At 42.2% G+C, this 12,858-nt stretch overlaps 1 pseudogene; it reads left to right on the plus strand.

The window, feature by feature from the left end:
• The first annotated feature begins 8,313 nt into the window (after window positions 1-8,313).
• Window positions 8,314-12,612, plus strand: LOC148110203 (large ribosomal subunit protein eL6 pseudogene; annotated as a pseudogene).
• Window positions 12,613-12,858: the final 246 nt, after the last annotated feature.

Below are 12,858 nucleotides of genomic sequence, written 5' to 3' on the forward strand. Positions count from 1 at the left end.
CTTCAGCACTACATCTGAGGGCCATTTTAACCAGGGAAATCACCAAAGAAAGGACAAAAATGCAAAAAACACGGCACTAACTAGAGCAAAGGATGCTCATTTACAATATGAGAGCTGAAGCACCTTGTGCAACCTCAGGTGGGAACATACGCATTGAGCAAGTCAAAATTCTTACTCCACGGTGACCATGAAAGCACCAGGAAAGTTTTAAAGAATAGGTGAACATCCAAATACAGAATCCATGAATAATGGGCTCAATTGTACTTAACTAGATTACAAAGCTATGATATCTATCTGCCTGATCTACGGAATATATTGCTAAATCATGTTCCTGTGTTTCCAGAGTATTTTTAAATTTTTTTTTAAGATTTTATTTAAGTAATCTCTCCACCCAACACGGGGTTCAAACCCACAACTGCAAGATCAAGAGTCACACACTCCACTGACTGAGCCAGCCAGGTGCCCCTCCATGACTTTTTTAATTATTACTATTAAAGGTTTTATTGGTTAGGGGCGCCTGGGTGGCTCAGTCGTTAAGCATCTGCCTTCGGCTCAGGTTGTGATCCCAGCGTCCTGGGATCAAGCCCTGCATCGGGCTCCCTGCTCAGCAGAAAGCCTGCTTCTCCCTCTCCCACTCCCCCTGCTTGTGTTCCCTCTCTCTGCCTCATTCTCTGTCAAATAAATAAAAATCTTTTTTTTTAAAAGGTTTTTTTGGTTAGGAATTATTTATTTTAAAGAGAGCGTGTGAAAGGGTTCCGGGGTGGGTGGTGGCAGAGGAACAGAGAGAATCTCAAGCAGACTCCCACTGAGCATGGAGCCCAATGTGGGGCTTGATCTCACGACCCTGAGATCATGAACTGTGCCAATATCAAGAGTTGGAAGCCTAACCAAGTGAGCCACCCGGGTGCCTTCCCCTCCATAACATTTTAAATTGTCCACTGTCTAAATACTTAGTTCCTAATTGTAGTAGATAGTTTGCTTTTACTCTTTGTTTCAGCAACATTTCAGTTCTCGGCTTAATCATTCAGTAATACTGAGCACTTACTGTGTGCCAGATTTTTATTAGGCACAGCCATGAATTTAAAAATTACAGTTCTGCCCCCTCAGGCCATCAAACGGTGTGATACGTGTTCTGGTAGGGACTAGTCAAATGTGCTGGATATCTGTCCCCCTCCATCTTTTCTCTGCCCTCTTTCCCATGAAGCTGACGAATGGACGGCAGCAGTGAGCTCCTTTGCTTCCTGGCTTCCAAGGGGGCTTAGCCAAGGCGTGTCCCGGTCAGAGAGAGAGAGATGGTCAGCGTGTCTATTTTGGCTCTGTCATCACTTCTTCCTAACTCGCCTTCGCTAATTTCGTTTGATTTGCCACTCCCTATGCTTTTTCCTTCTGGCCAAGGGGTAATGTCATCTCTGCCGCCACTAACCTGGGGCTGCTAATGCTAGTGTGTTCCTGTTGTAGCTCCCCGCACCCATGCCTTTGTACAGTCTCCTCGGAGTATCTTAATTTAAGGACCATCTGCTTCCTGTTGGAACCAAGACCAAGAAACCAAAGAGGAATTCCTAGAGAACAAATACTCCAATGACTTTACCTCCGACAGGTCCTTGTCACCAATTAATTACCAGGACCTCATAAATGACAGAGTATGTCCTAACAGTTTTGAGAACCCAAATCCTAGTCTAGTAGATATCTATGCAGATACAGCATAAAGAAATGAATTTGTTTTCTTGGACATCTCTTAAGCCAATGTCTGCAGCACTGAGTTGTGAGTTTATGAGTAGGTCTAAATGCCTTTACTCCACTCTTCCAGCCTACCCTGGGGACCCTTAGAAACTTAAATAAGTCACACAGCTTTTCTATCCAAATAGATTTTCCATCTGAGAAAGGACATCTTTTCTTAGATCTATAGTTTTAGAATTGTCCAAAAGGCCTGTGATCTCTATTCTTAGCCTGGCAGTAGAGAGGGCAGGAGGGTTAAGTTTCTCTAGAGTCAGATCACCACACTTTGGTCTCATTTCATTTTAAGTGAATGCCAAGGTCCATTCAATTTTCTGTACCATGGATCCTTTTTCAGAATAATGTTTTCAAGTGCAGAAAATGAAATGCAGGGGATTACAATGAAAACCAATTATATTGACGCATAAGTTATCAAAATATGCAAATGTGTGACACAGTAATAAATGTGTTCATTTAATACCCCCATCTAGCAGGTGGTTTAATAACTGCTCTGACATCGAAGTAGCATAAACACTGTATTGAGATCTCTGCAACAACTAGTGAGATGTGAAAATACCTGCTTTCTGTGATTGACAAAGTCACAGTAACTGTCTGATAGGGCTCTGCATTGTTGCATTTGTAACCAAAAGAAATGCTTACACTTACAGTTTAGAGAAAATGATTTTTGTTCCCATCCAATTTTACATATCCTCTGAATTCTACCCTTAAATCTGTTAGAGGTCTGTGGACTCCAGGGTAAGAATCCCCGACCTAGGGTGCATGGGTGGCTCAGGCGGTTAAGTGGCTGCCTTCTGCTCAGGTCATGATCCCAGGGTCCTGGGATCGAGTCCCACATTAGGCTCCCTGCTCAGCAGGGAGTTTGCTTCTCCCTCTGCCTGCTGCGACCCCTGTTTGTTCTCTCTCTGTGTGTCAAAGAAATAAATAAAATCTTAAAAAAAAAAAAAAGAAACCCTGACCTAGCTAACCAGATATTGGTGGGCAATATTTCAAGTGGGACTATAACATCATATTCAAAGGCCAAAGATACTTAATTCAGCATAATTTGGTATTATTCACATCTCATGTCTACTTGATTAACATGTATGTAGCAAATTACATGTGTGAGGTTTTGCTTAAAATAGGTTATACCTTGGGGTGCTTGGCTGGCTCAGTCGGTAGAGTATACAACTCTTGATCTAGGACCTGTGGGTTTGACCCCCACATTGGGTGTAGAGATTAATTTTTAAAAAAATAAGGGGCGCCTGGGTGGCTCAGTCGTTAAGCGTCTGCCTTTGGCTCAGGGTGTGATCCCGGAGTCCTGGGATCGAGCCCCACATCAGGCTCCTCCACTGGGAGACTGCTGCTTCCTCTCCCACTCCCCCTGCTTGTGTTCCCTCTCTCACTGGCTGTCCCTGTCTCTGTCGAATAAATAAATAAAATCTTTAAAAAATAAATAAAATAAAAAAATAAAATAAAAACTTCAACAAAAAGTAAAATATTCAAGAAATTCAAGATTATTTGTAGGAACCTTATAAATGGGGAAAGCAGGGTATGATCTTATCCATACTGACGTTATCTTCCAATCACTCAGTAAACATTTGTGGACCATTCATTATGCAATCACTGAACTCGAGCTAGTTCAGTGAGGGAGAGACAAGTACTTAACGTAAACAAGTCCTTGCAACAGAATGTAGTGTGATGTCGAGAGTATCAATGACGTGCTTGTGGGAGCACATAAATGTACACCCAGCCCCGAGAGGATCAGGAAGAGCTTGCAGGATGAGTCGGCAGTAGGTAAAGAATAGAGGAAGGCCATTTGTGGCCAAGCAGAATAAAAGACAATGAAGTGAGTCTGCCACGTTCCTGGAACTGAAAACAGTTCAGGCGCAGCTAGGAAAGAGATGAGTCTGGAGAAGGCAGAGTGTGGCTGATGGTCGGACAGCCCAGGGAACCAGCGGGCTGCCATGCAGCCGCCATGACCATCCCTACATGCTGTTTCACCTGTGGCAAGATCGCCGGCAACAAGCGGGAGGCCTACCCGGGGTGCTGCAGGCCCTACACCGAGGGGGCTGCCCTGGATGCACTGGGCCGGAAGTACTACTGCAGGGGTGGCATGCTGCTGGCCCACGCTGACCTGATCGAGTGTGCGTGCCTGGAGAGTGACGGTGCTGGAGCCTCCCACTGCCCTGCTGACCACAGGCAGGTCGGGTCAGGCCCAGAGTGCGTTCCACTGAGGCAGAAGAACTGCAAGCAATGCCTGACCACAGCCACGTGGGCCTGTGGACTCCCACTCTGGAAGGAACCATCCAATAAAGGTCCTTGCAGAGAGAGAGAGAGAGAGAGAGAGAGAGAGAGAGATGAGCCTGGAGAGGGAAGAGATACAGGCCACAGGTCATGGTTTGCCTAGAATCCTTTCCTTTCAGACATACCCATTCTCCTCTGCTGTTCTCATCGTTTCATTCTAGAGTGACTGGCCAAGGAAGAGCACATGACCCAACCCAGGCCATCCCCGGGCCTCTCCCTTCCTCAGGATCTGAGTTTGAAGGACGATGGGTTGCCAATGGCTATGTTGCCTCCACATGGACAGAGCCTGTCTAGAAACAAAACTAACATGAGAAAAAGCAGGACCAGAAAAGATAGGCATTAATGCCATCTTTGAACTCCTTGATCTAGCCCTCCCTGAAGCCAACCCCGGACTCTTCAGTTACATGAATAAACAAGTTCCTCATTTTTGCTTAAGCTACTTTGAGTGGGGTTTCTGTCACTTGGAACTGAAAGATGACCGACTTTCATAGGACAGTAATTATGAATAGTGACACTGACATCCTTTTGGAAGGGATTGACTCAAAGCAAGGAAGTGACACCATCAAATTTGCATCATGGGCGACACTGACCATCGGAAATGGGCTGACGAGGGGCACGTCCAGGGGGAAGAAGAATGATGTGGCTATTGGAGGGACCGTCACCTTCTCTGAATATTTCTAAGACTCCTTAGATTTGCATGTTCTAACCACAACTCCCCTCTTGTTTCAAAATAACTTGAGATTTTTTCTTATTATAGAAAACTCAGAAAATACTCAAGAGCAAAAATAAGGGAACAGAAAACTCCCAAAGCTACCCTCCAGGGACAATCACTGTTAAAACTCACATACATCTTTCTAAACCCTTATGTGTGTGACAGGAAAAGGTATAAGCGAATGAGATCATACCATATGTACCTTGCACTTCAAATATGCAAAAATCAACGATCTGTTAAAAGAACAGCTGCAAAACCACAGACGTAACATTTTTCCAGAAGAACAAATCACTAATCAGCTTATGATTTTGCATTGTGTTCCTGTTCATCAACTTCAAACTTCGAAATGCAAACTTATGTCAGCCTTAGACTAGGTGCCTGCCAAACGCAAGCCACAGATGAGGATTTCCACATTGCGGTGTGTCCGAGGATCAGTGGAAGAAGGGATCAGAAGATTTCATTATTAACTTTCCCATATCTTCAAATATACACCCTCACCTCTTACAGTTATGAGACTTAGCCCTGGAAAGAAAAAGTAAAATCACTAACGAGCAAATTAGTCTAAAACCGAGGGAAAGTGTGTAAAGTGGTCTGCATTTTTAGAGTCTATTCATTATCCGTCAGACTTCACAACTGTGAAGAGCTATTGGCGCTAACGAAGTAAGACAGGTGGCATCTCTGTCCCCGCTCTTCAGCTGCCTGTAGTCTGCAAGGGTTACAGAATTGAAACTCTCGTTCTTAATAACCTTTTCTCTCCCCGAACTTTAATATAAGAACACCCAGAGTTTTCCATTTCTCAAATTCCTATGCTCTTTTTTCTACCTCACCTTCCATCCTACCCACAACTTGGTCTCTTCTCAAAGGTCTGGTTGCAAATTTTACTTCTTTAAAACAGCATATGCAAGGACTCTGAAGATGTCTAGTACTTCCCTCAGCTTCCAGCCAAAGGGACTTGTTAAATAACACTATTAGAAGGGAGTATGGAATGTTTGTTTTAAAGGTTCCATCAATGCCAAGCCACAATTATAAATAGATGAGTTCTCTATAGCAGGGGAACTAACCCCTGGGAAATAAGCTCCAATTTTCAGACCCATTGCCACCTCACTTTCTTTCTTCTGCCCTACCCAGATTGAGAGGAGTGTAGCGATCAGTAGGGACAGGAGGAATGCCCCGTAGACTCTTTTTTCAGGAGGCCATTGCAGTTTCCTGCGGCACTCGGGAGGCAGGTCATCTGAAGGATCTTGAAACTGGAAGACCTGATCCACTATCCCTCTTGTCTTCATTCAGCCAGCCAGCACTTCCCGAAGCCCTGCTAGGTACCAGACAATGGAAATACAACATAAGGAACCTGCAGCCTCTGCCCCCAGGCAGCTCAGAGTCCAGGGAAGGCGCCAGCAACCAGCCTCCGGCAGGCAAGAACAGATAAGGTGCAGGAGCCCCATTTCTACTCAAAGCCCTACAGTCTCTGCCACTGGAAAGCTTCCAGCCTGGAGGGGCATAGGGCAACTACAAAGCCAAACCCTATGTGCCACAGTGACAAAACACCGATGCTGTGCGACTTTGAGAGAATTGGAAGGCGAGATTGGGGAGGCAAAAAGAGGAGACCAATGAGATCGTGTTCATCCAGTGAGGATTTTATAGCTGCCATCACTCATTCCCTGTTTCTTTTTACCACCATCAGATGCTTTCCAAAACTGAGACTGTTGCCCACCACGAGTTTACAAATCCAAGTGGAAAATAACCACTACCTGTTGGAGTAGAAAGGAAGGGGAGAAAAGGATAACTCTTTGGGCCTCTGCGATAGAGGCTTCCAGCACCAAGCCGTAACATCAGGCACAATATCAACTAAGCATTCCTTTTCCCTCTGAAGTATTTTGCACTTATTACAGCTAAAGTTAAACCTGCCTAAAATAAAATCCACCAGGATGCTCATTTTGTTTACCCTACCCCCACCCACCACATTACAAAGAGGAAGCAACCCAAGACATTGTTCTAGGCTGCTGAGAACAATTCCATTTCCTTCCTATTGGGTGTTAGTTGTGTTTTTTTTTTTTTTTTTTCTTAATATGACGTGCAATTACGGGGATTTTTTTCCAAATACATTTGTGCTCTAAAACTTAATCCCTCCTGGAGCAACATAAGACCCCCTGCAGATGAAGGCAACCAAGAACAGTGCCTTCAGAGAAGGTGGTTTGCTTTCCTGCTGTGTGTGACCAACTTCCTGTTGCTTTTTAATGTTCTGCTGCTAGAACAGTTTAAGTGGATAATTAATTTAGAAATGTATACATGCACAGCAAATATTTTAAAACACACTTTTAACATACCTAGAGAAAAATGTTCAAATCATTAATGCATGGCTCGGTGAATCATCACAAAGAGAACCTACCCACGTGACCTGGGTCAGACCAAGGAGTAGAACACCAGCACCTAGAAGCCCCCCCTGCACGTCCCAAGCACCTGGCTCCTCCTCTCCCTGCTGTGCTCACTTTGACACCGCGCTTTAGTGCTGCCTCTCTTTAGCTTCATGTAAACAGAACCATTGCACGTAGTCTTCTGTGTTGGACTCTTCGGCATCGGAGATCTATATTGTATGTAGCAGCAAAACCTTCATTTGCTCCACACCGGCCAGTAACCACAGTCTGGGCGGGAGAGAGAATGACCCAGATGAGTGCGAGGTCTGCCTCAGACCAGGACTCCAAGTGCAACTTCATTTCCTCATCTCCCAGTCTAACCTTGGATAAGCGTAGCGGCCCTTATCCATTGAGGGTGGACTCCTGGCTAGAATAATAATTTCCTGAGAACTTGCTAACCATTGTAGCTCAACCCCTATTAAGAATTTTTCTGGAGGCGCCTGGGTGGCTCAGTCGGTTAAGCATCCGACTCTTTTTTTCAGCTCAGGTCATGATCTCAGGGTTGTGAGATGGAGCCTGCTCAGGGCTCCGAGCTCAGCAGGGAGTCTGCCTCTTTCCCTCTCTCTTCCCCTCCGCCTGAGAGAGCACGCTCTCTCTCTCAGAATAAATACATAAGTATTTTTTTTAAAGTCCTAAATATGTATGCACCTAAGAACAAAGCTTCAAAATACATGAAGCAAAAACTGTTAGACTTGCTAGGAGAAATAAACTGTCCTACAGATTATAAAGACTTCAGCACTATTGTCTCAGGACAAGTAGAAAAATCTGAAAAGATGTAGAAGAGAATTACACTATCAGCCTATGTGATCTAATTTCCATCTATCAGCAGAGTACTATTCAAGTGCACACGGAACATTTGCCAGGATAAACCATATTCTAAGCCATAAACATTTTAAATGGATTAAAATCATACTAAAATTTCTGTCTATGACAGAATTGAAATGGAAATCTAAAATGGAAGGTAGCTGGTAAATCCCCAAATGTTTGGAAATTAAACAACATGCTTCTAAATAACCCATGGGTCTAAAAGGAGTTCAAATGAATGATCAGAAAATATTTGGGGGGGTACCTGGGTGGCTCAGTTGGTTAAGCAACCAACTCTTAATCTTGACTCAGGTCTTGATCTCAAGGTCATGAGTTCTAGCCCTGCTTTCATCTCCATGCAGGGCATGGAACCTATTTAAGATTATATATATAACCAAATGAAAATAAAGATAAAACATATCAGAATTTGGGCATATAGCTAAAACAATGCTTAGAGAGAAATGTATAGCACTAGGTGTTTATGTTAGAAAAAGAGTTAAGTTTCGCTCTTTCCCGTTTTGCAAGACGGTGAGTGAAAAAGCTGAGAAGTGGATACTAAGGAGAAGAAATCTGAAGCCGAGACGGCTGATGCTAGTGGCAAGGTTAAGGACTATAACCTCAAGGATAAAACGCCAAGGAAGGGGAAGCCTCACTGCAGCTGAAACCCTGTCCTAGTCAGAGGAATTGACAGTGGTTCCCAATCAGCTGTGTATTCTGGAAGGGCCATACACAAGAGGGAGTGTTGAACAGCTAAATCCAGGGTCGAAAAGAAAAAGAAGGAGAAGGTTCTTCCTACTGTTACAAAACCAGGTGGTGGTAATGAGAATGGTGGTACCCGAGTGGTTAAACTTTGCGAAATGCCTGGATATTATCTTTCGGAAGATGTGCCTGGAAAGCTGCTGAGCCGCGGCAGAAAACCCTTTCAGTCAGCACGTGAGAGATCTGTGAACTGGCGTCACTCCTGGCACCATTTTGATCATCTTCACTGGGTACCACAGTGGTAAGAGGGTGGTTTTCCTAAAGCAACCGAGCAGTGGCTTGCTACCTGTGCCCAGACTTCTGGCCCTCAATCAAGTTCCTCTGCATAGAACACACCAGAAATTTATCATTGCCACCTCCACTAAAAGTGATATCAGCAGTGTGAAAATTCCAAAACATCTCACTGATGCTTGCTTCAAGAAGAAGCCACATAACCTCTGATACCAGGAGGGTGAGATCGTCCACACAGAGAAAGAGGAATACTAGTGCAGGGTTGGTCAGAAAGCTGTGGACTTGCAAATTCTGCCAAAAATCAAAGCTGTTCCTCAGCTTCAGGGTTATACCTCCACTCTGTGTTTTCTCTCACAAACAGAGTATATTCTCCCAAATTGATGTTCTAAATTCCTTACAAAGAACCTAATTAAATAAATGATCCACAAAAAAAAAAGAAGGAAAAAGAAAAAGGTTTCGCATCAAGGATTGAAGCTTCTACCTTAAAAAACCAGAAAAAAAAATTAAGCCCAAAGCAAGTAGAAGGAAACCATAAAACCAAAAAGGGATATCAATGAAAACAGTATAGTAAAATCAATGAAACCAAACTAGTTATTTAAAAGTATTTAAAATGGATACAATTCTAGTAAAACTCAAGAAAAAAAGAGAGAAGGCACAAATGACAAATACGAGACACCTATGAACATTAAAGAGATAGGAAAGGAATATTTTATGACAATAAATTTGATAAATTGGGTGAAATAAAATTCCTTGAAAAATACAAATGATCAAACCCACTCAAAAGGAAATAACCTGAATATTCTTATACCCTTTTTTAAAAACTAAATTTGTATTTAAGAAACTTCCCATAAAGAAAATTCCAGGTTCAGAGAGTTTCACTCATAAATTTAAAAATGTTATATACTTTATGATTCCCTTTATATAATGTTCTCACAATGCAAAACTGTAGAAATGGAGACCGGACTAATGGTTACCAGGAGACAGGGATACTGGTTGAATAAAAACGGGTAGCACGGGGGAGTTTTTTTGTGGTGATAAAACGGTCTTATATCTTAATTGTGGTGGTAGTTACATGAATCTACGTGTAAAATAAAATTGCACAGAACTATACACACAGGGGCGCCTGGGTGGCTCAGTGGTTAGGCGTCTGTCTTCAGCTCAGGTCCTGATCTCAGGGTCCTCGGACTGAGCCCCACATCGGGCTCCCTGCCTGCTTCTCCCTCTCCAGCTGCCTGCCACTCAGCCTGCTTGTGCACTCTCTCTCTGTTGGTCAAATAAATAAATAAAATCTTTTTAAAAAAAAGAACAATACACACAAACACAAATGTATGTTAAAAATGATGAAAACCAAATAAGATCTGCAGCCTAGTTAACAGACTTGTACCAATGTTATCTTCCTTGATTTGATGTACCTTTGGGAGAAACTGGGAGAAGAGTACAAGGGACTCTACGTATGCTTTTGCAACTTCCTGCAAGACTATAATTATAAACTTATTTTAAAATAAGTTATACAAGATGAACTGCATCTTAGTGAGCTGTGGAACAACTTTAAGTAGTCGAATATGTGTGTAATTCGAATCTGTGAACTATGAGAGAGGGCAACGGAAAGAACATAGGAAGAAATAATGACCAAAGTTTTCCAAATTTGATGAAAACTTTAAATCTACAGATCACAAAGTCCCAACACCACCCAAGCACAAGAAACATGAGAAAAAAAAGAAAAAATAACTATGCCAAGGTACAGCATAACCAAAGTGCTCAAAACCAGGGATAATCTTAAATGCAGAAATAGGAAAAAACATGTTACCTACAGAGAAACAAAAATAAAGGTGACAGTGAATTTCTCATCAGAAGCAATGCAAGTGAGAGCAACAAAAGCAAAACAACGAAGTGGGACTACGGCAGGGGAAGAAGCCTCTGCACCGCAAAGGAAATCATCGATGAGATGAAGAGGCAACTTCCTGGGTGGGAGAAAATATTTGCAAATTATTTATCTGATAAAGGGTTAATATCTAAAATATGTAAAAAGCTCATACAACTCCATAACAAAAATCAATCTGATTAAAAGAAAGGGCAGAGGATCTGAATAGGTGTTTTTCCAAAGAGGACAAATAGGTGGCCAAAAGGTATATGGAGGTATGTTAACTAAGTCTAGAATTTAAATTAAAATTTGAAAAAACAAAAAACAAAAGCAAAACAAAACAAACAAAACGTCCATGAAAAGGTGCTCCGCATCCCCTATCATCAGGGAAATGCAAAGCAAAGCTGCAAGAAGACATCACCTCACACCTGTCAGAAAGTCAAAAAGACGAAAAATAGCAAGTGCTGGTGAGGACGTGGAGAAAAGGGAACCCTGGTGCACTGTTGGTGGGAATATAAATTGGTACTACCACTGTGGAAAACAGTGTGAAAGTTACTCAAAAAATTAAAAATACAACTACCGGATGATCCAGCAATTCCATTTCTGGGTATTTTCCCAAAGGAAGTGAACATACTCACTTGAAAAGATATCTGTGCCCCGACTTCCCTTGAAGCACTATTTACAATAGACAAGGAAGCCACCTAGGTGCCCATCGATGGACGAATGGATAAAGAAGATGTGGTGTATATAAATACAATAGAATCTTATTCAGCCATAAAAAAAATAAGGAAAACCTGCCATTTGCAACAACATGGATGAACTTTGAGAGCGTTATGCTAAATGACGTTATGCTTTCTCTGTGAAATACTGTATGATCTCACATGTGGAATCTAAAAAAAATAAAATCAAAACCTGAACTCAGACACAGAGAATAGATGTGGTCATTGCCAGAGGCAGATGGTGGAGTGTGGTTGAAATGGATGAACGTGGTCAAAAGGCACAAATTTCCAGCTGTCAAACAAATTAGTCCTAGGAATGTAATGTATGATAACTGTAGTAAATAATACTATATTGTACATTTGCAAGTTTCTAAGCGAGTAGATCTTAAAAGTTATCACAAGGAAAAAGAGTGTTACTACGTGTGGTGATGGATGTTAACGAGACTTATTGCGGAGATTCTTTCGCAATCCCATACAAATATGGAATCATTACGCTATACACCTCAAACTGTTTTCACGTGATAGGTTAATTGTAATCGTATCCCAATAACAGAAAAGAAATAGTTTAAGTGAAAAGACAGTGGGGCAACACCATTAATATACTGAAGTAAAACACGGTCACCTGAGAATTCTACCACCCCAGTGATAATATCTTTCAAGGGCCAAACCAAATACTTTTTTCAAACATAAACGAGCTGAAAGAATTCATTACCAACAGACCCACATTGCAAGAAATGTAAAAGGAAGTTATTCACACTGGAGGAAGATGGCGCCAGATGGAAGCAGAGATCCGCACAAAGAATGAAGAGCACCAAAAATGGCAGCAGTTCTCAACAGCCGGTCTGGGGACTGCTGGTGGTCCCCTTCCAGAAGCTCTGCAGGTTCTAGTTATTTTCATAATAACGCTAATATGTTCCTGCCTCTTCATGCCCATTTTCTCGAAGTGTACAGTGGAGTTTTCCAGTGCGATACCACAGAGCATAGATGCACAGGCAGATGTGAGAATCTAACCTTCTATTAAGCCAGACATTCAAGAGATTTGTTAAGAAATAGTACCAGTTTTTCTTTGAAAACATATTTATGTGACTCAGGTTAACCTGTAATCTCTTCCACTGTTGTTTTAAAATTAATAAATTTTTTTAAATTTCTACTTTTCAATTTTCAATGCAGTGAATGATCCACAGAAACAGAAGATTTTCTAGCATCTTCAGTCACTTTTAAGATTATTTAAGGAATCCTGAGACCAAAAAAATGTGAGGGCTGCTGTTCCAGAGCAGTCTAGCATTTAAAGGCCCTTGACAAAGATGATGAAAATGAGCGTTTGGTGACACATCGAGCCATGTG

Source organism: Ursus americanus, chromosome 4, assembly GCF_024610735.1.
Source record: "Ursus americanus isolate L20-20 chromosome 4, mUrsAme1.1.p, whole genome shotgun sequence".
Taxonomy (NCBI): domain Eukaryota; kingdom Metazoa; phylum Chordata; class Mammalia; order Carnivora; family Ursidae; genus Ursus; species Ursus americanus.